This window comes from Bison bison, unplaced genomic scaffold (assembly GCF_000754665.1).
Source record: "Bison bison bison isolate TAMUID 2011002044 unplaced genomic scaffold, Bison_UMD1.0 scf7180017864217, whole genome shotgun sequence".
In the NCBI taxonomy this organism is placed as follows: Eukaryota; Metazoa; Chordata; class Mammalia; order Artiodactyla; family Bovidae; genus Bison; species Bison bison.
In genome coordinates, this window is record NW_011494789.1 from 2,138,462 (window position 1) to 2,144,217 (window position 5,756).

The 5,756-nt window shown below is 48.8% G+C and overlaps 1 pseudogene; it reads right to left on the bottom strand.

Moving 5' to 3' along the window:
* Positions 1 to 1,325: 1,325 nt before the first annotated feature.
* Positions 1,326 to 2,202, bottom strand: LOC104992532 (annotated as a pseudogene).
* Positions 2,203 to 5,756: the final 3,554 nt, after the last annotated feature.

Below are 5,756 nucleotides of genomic sequence, written 5' to 3' on the forward strand. Positions count from 1 at the left end.
CTCTTTGGGACCCTATGGACTGTAGCCCACCAGGCTCCTCTGTCCATGGAATTTTCCAGGCAAGAATGTGGAAGTGGGTAGCCATGCCCTTCTCCAGGGGATCCTCCTGACCCAGTGATGGAACCCATGTTTCTTGCGTCTTCTCCACTGGCGGGCAGACTGTTTACCACTAGAACCCTGGCCTCCCAGGTGTCAGGCTGGGGAATGAAGAACCAGTGATGTTAGTAATGACAACGGGAGCAGCAGCATGGCTGCTCTATACTGACTACAGTCAGCACTTTCTGAGAGTGTCCTGGGATTAAACAAGGCATTATATGGTCAGAACTATACCTGGCACAGAAGGAGTGCTCAGGACTGTTAATACTGTCGCTATTTTGGCCCCAGAGTGGAATGGTGGGGGAGATAAGCTGATGCCAAATCAGGGGTCAAAACTTAAGATCAAGAATGCCCAGGCAGGAGCCCCAACTGGGACCTGTTGTCTGAACGCTTCTTCCTTTCTTTCCAGACCAGCAAGGTTGTGTAACTTGCCCAGGGTCTCAGCCCACAGTCAAGGTCCTGACTCCTATCCCAGTGCTGGCCCCCCAAAACTACTGGGTTGTCCTTCCAGTGAAGGGGCAGACTGGAATGGTTCTGGCATTTGGCCGTCTCTCTTCCGGATTTCAGTTAACAGCTTCTTGGTTTCTCAGCCCCGCTCTGCCCTCCAGCCTATAGTCTTTTCTCCTTTGCAATCTTCCCAACTGGCAAACACAATCATGGCACCCCACAGCTGAAAAATTGCCCAACTCTTAAATCTGAATTCCTCAGAACAGCTCAACCCTCACCCCAGGCATAATGCATGCTCTGAACATGCAATTCCTAATGCCCTGTGTTGCCTTGTGGCTCCATGCTTTTGCCAGAGCAGGTCCCTCTGCCTCCCATACTTTCCCCTGTCCATCAGTTTATCCTTTAATTCAGCAAATAATATTGAGCTCCTGTTATATGCCAGATGTGGTTCAGGATGCTGATGTCATAGCAGCTAGTGAGACACTGTGTCTTTGGTCCCTTGGAATTTACAGTGAAGTGGTGAGAGACACAACATAGAAAGAGAACAAAAAACCACAATATGTCCATATTTTGAATTTATGTATTTGTTTGTGCATGTGTATTTATGGGGCTTCCCAGGTGGTTCAGTAGGTAAATAACCTGCCTGCCAATGCAGGAGACTTAAGAGATGCGGTTTGATCCCTGGGTCAGAAAGATCTCCTGGAGGAGGGCATGGCAACCCACTCCAGTATTTTTTTTTTCTTTTTACCGGTTTCATTCACTTTATTATTCTCTTTATAAAATTATGTGGTGGCTACAGCTGGGGCCTGGGTCCTCTGCATGGAGACGCTGGTGTGGGTCTTCACAAGATGGTCAGTGAATTCCTGATATGGAGACTTGGTGAACACTGTCTCTTTCCAGAGGTCAGGGGTGAGATAACTGTAGGTCTTGGAAATGGCATCAAAAGTGGCCTTGGCGAAGTTGTCCAGGGTGGCGGTGCAGCCCCTGGCAGAAGTGTAGCAGTCGTAGATGCCGGCCATGAGCAGCAGCTTCTTGGGCACAGGGGTGGAGAGATGCCAGTGCCTCTGGGGGCAAGGATGAGGCGCACCAGCATGGAGCCACAGCGGCCAGTCACCTTGCAAGGAACCGTGTGGGGCTTGCAGATCTTGTTCCCCCAGTAGCCTCTTCGCACAGGGACGATGGACAGCTTGGCCAGGATGTTGGTCCCACAGAGGCAGTGGCTACTTCCTTAGAGCGCTTGACACCCAGACCGACATGTCCGTTGTAATACCCGATGTCAACAAATGCCTTGAACCTGGTCCACTGGCCGGCACGGGTCTGCTTTTGCACGGGCATAATCTTCAAAACCTCATCCTTGAGGGATGCTCCCAGGAAAAAGCAATAATCTCAGACTCCTTGATGGGCAGAGAGAAAAGGTAGATCTCCTCCAGGGACTCGATCTTCATGTCCTTGACCAGGAGGCCCAGCTTGGTCACGTGGAGCCACTGCTTGTCCTCGGCCTTGCCTCCGCGAGCTCCGCAGCCCCTGCCCCGGCCCCGGCCCCGGCTGCGACCCCGGCCCTGGACGCCACTGCCGAAGCCTCTGCGGAAGCCACCTCGGCCTGCATTCCGCGCCCCCCGGGGCCTCTGGCACTTCCGCAGCAGTGGCGTCATCCGCCATTTGGTGTTTTCACGAAGGAGAAGCCACTCCAGTATTCTTGCTTGGAGAATTCCATGGACAGAGGAGCCTGGCGGGCTACAGTCCACAGTGTTGCACAAAGTAGGATACGACTGAAGCGGCTTAGCACGCAGCACACACGTAGGTGTTTATAGGTGGGAAATGCTACAAGGGGAAATAAACAGCATAATATAACCATCTCTGGGGTGAAGGGCTGGTGGGTTTGGATTACTAACTCATCAAACTAATGTTTATTTATCTACACACTAATCAGGGCACCTCCTCCAGGAAGCCTTCCTGGATCAGAACCTCTTTTGCCTGTGTTCCCAGAGCAGCCTGCCCTGCCTTGCCCATGCCACGTCTGGGCACTTAACACACCAAACATCTTACAGTTTTAGTGTCTGTCTCTGGAGGTTCTGAGTTCCCTGGGGGCAGTGGCTGTCCTCTCTCAGGGCAGTACCTGGCCCTGAGAGAGGGCAGCTGATGGCTGTGAGTGAATACACAGGCCAGATAGTCAAGGGACTGGGGTAGGGGAGGGAGATATCAAGGAGGAGAGCTTGGTTGGCTCTTTTCAGAAGAGTGCAGTTGAAAATAAAATTGTGGAAGTCACTTGGGTATTTGTTTATAAATGACAAAGGCGGTCAGGAGCTTTTGATGAGCTCCTCATTCATCCTGCCCCCATCACCTTCCTGTCATTTTCCAGTTATTTAGAACCAACCGGCCAGATAGCCCTTAACCAAGCAATATACATGTTAATGTAGAGAGCAGAGGCTGAGATTGGAGTAGCAGGCAAAGCACATTATTCAAAGGGAAGACGAGAAGGAAAAGAAATGAATGGACTGGAGGCTGGGGGCAGATGTTGCCTTCATTGAAAGTCACCACCAGCCTTGTCTCCCTAGGGCCTGACACCCTGCTGTGCTCTCCACCCTTCTTCTCGCTGCCCAGCCTCTCCCCGCCAACATTCTGTTAGAAACAGAACACCCTCAGTTTATTTTTAGTCCTTTCCAGAAGGCCCTTGGCAGTCTCACTTTAATTAGAATTGTACCCGAGTACTCCAGAGCTATTGATGGAATGATTTTGTCTCATCTTGCTGGCATTGTGTAGGGGGCGGCCAAAACTGCTTTCAGAGAAGTGGAAAATTTATCATTTATTTGTTTCTCTTGGCCAATTAGCATCAGTCCAAGGAGGCATGTGAGAAAGAACACTGGAGCTGGCAGGAGGAGGGGGCGTGAGCTGACACCTTCACCTATGGGCTGAGCCATTTCCTTCACTCATGTAATGGTGTCCTCATGCCTGCCAGCCTTCCTCCCGGGTTACTATGAGGAGCAAATGACTCCAGGAGAAACACTGATATTATGAAATGAGGTTCAGTGGAAGCACTGCGTGTCAATTACTGCAGCATGTGCAGAGAGGGGGAGGAAGGGGAGGAGAAGGAAGAAAAGGAGTTAGATTCCTAGGTTCTTGAGCACTGCTGCTTCCACCCTTCTCTCTTGGGTGGTGAAGGTGACATCATACTGGCCTTTGCAGCCACCTCCTCTGGATGGAGTTTTTAGGATGGATAGAAATGACTGGAAAATTTTGTGTGTGTTTTGTGTATGTGTGTGCATGTTTTTTGTTTTGTTTTGTTTTCAGATGAGTGACTCAGGAGACCCTCCAGTGTACTCTGGAGGATCAGGTACCCTTTTGATTCCAGGCTGCAACTCTGTAAGCCATGGATACAGCATTGGAGGTACCTGACAGGTGGGCTCTGGTGGGCTTCCCAGAGTCTTCCCAGGCTCAGCCAAGGTGTCAAGGTGTGTGGCAAGGGCACCACAACCCTCCTGGCAGCATACCCAGACAGACATTTGCTCCCAGAAGTGAACACACACAACTACTCTGATGTAATTCTGCACACACCTCCATGGGCACACACTCACCCATGCATGCTAAAAATGTACAGAGCTTTGACATAGGAACCATATTAGTCATAGGAGGTTGGGTTATTCTGACTGTATTCTGTATTAGTCATTACAGGTTAGGTTACCCTGCCAAACCAAAGAACCCCAACTACTTCACTGACTTAAAACAACCAGAGTCTGCATCTCTCTTTTGCAAATTTATTGTGGATCTGGGTGATTCTCCAGGGCAGCTTCCCTCCAGATGTTGGCTCGGTCGTCCACATTTCCTTACATTACGGCACGTCTGCGTCAACACGTGATTGCCATGTCAGGATTGGAGGTGAGAAACAGCCATTAAATGCTTTGGCACCAAAGTGACACATTATCATTTCTGATGGAAGGAGAGCCAGGACTGATGATCATCAGTTACGTTTTCTGCTTTCACTTGCCCCAGTCCTCAGGTTCCTTCTCTGTCTTTATTTCCTCCTTCCAGTGAGGAAGATAAGCCGGATGACTTCCTGCTCAGATGTTCTGTTGTAAAATGTGCCCAACAGTTTTGTACTTCCCTTTAGCTTGCTGCCTTAGTGCTCTGGATCAAGTCCCTTTTTGATATCCTCAAAGTCACCCTACTTTATGAGAAACACCTGCGGGGTGTCCCTGAGCATCTCTCTTGTAGAGCTGGTTTATGCATTTATAAAGAATGAAGTGTATCCACCTCCATTTAGTGTCTGAGGTTTTCTAATTTTAGTCCCAAATTAGTTTTCCTGGATTGTCTGTTACTTCAACTCCGGTCCAAATGGACAACTTACTGTTCCTTAGATATAACCTTGGCCTTCATCTAACACTACTTTTCTACTTCTCTATTCTTCTGTAGCCACATTGGTCTTAAATCTTTTCTTGAACATGCCGAGCTTGCTCTTGCCTCAGGGCCTTTGTACTTACTGTTTACCTTGTCTTGCTTTGCACTTGTCTTGCACTTACTGTTTACCTTGTCTCAGTCTTTTTTACTCTTATCTGGAGTATGTCCCTTCCAGTTATCCTAACATATTATCTTCATGTACTTATCACTGTCAGAAATCATTTTGTGTTCTTAACATTGATGTTGATTGTCTACCTATCCCAATTAAAATGTAAGCTGCCTGATGTAGTCACCTTGTCTATCTTCTCTCCCGTGATATGAGAATAGTGGTTGGCACATGATGTTGTTGTTCAGTTGTTCAGTCATGTCCGACTCTTTGCGACCTCATGGACTGCAGCACACCAGGCTTCCCTGTCCTTCACCACCTCCCAGAGCTTGCTCAGACTCATGTCCATTGAGTCGGTGATGCCATCCAACCATTTCATCCTCTGTCATCCCCTTCTCCTCCTGCCTTCAATCTTTCTGAATGTCAGGGTCTTTTCTAATAACATATGCCTTGGAAGGAAAGTTATGACCAACCTAGATAGCATATTCAAAAGCGGAGACATTACTTTGCCAACTAAGGTCTGTCTAGTCAAGGCTATGGTTTTTCCAGTGGTCATGTATGGATGTGAGAGTTGGACTGTGAAGAAGGCTGAGCGCCAAAGAATTGATGCTTTTGAACTGTGGTGTTGGAGAAGACTCTTGAGAGTCCCTTGGACTGCAAGGAGATCCAACCAGTCCATTCTGAAGGAGATCAGCCCTGGGATTTCTTTGGAAGG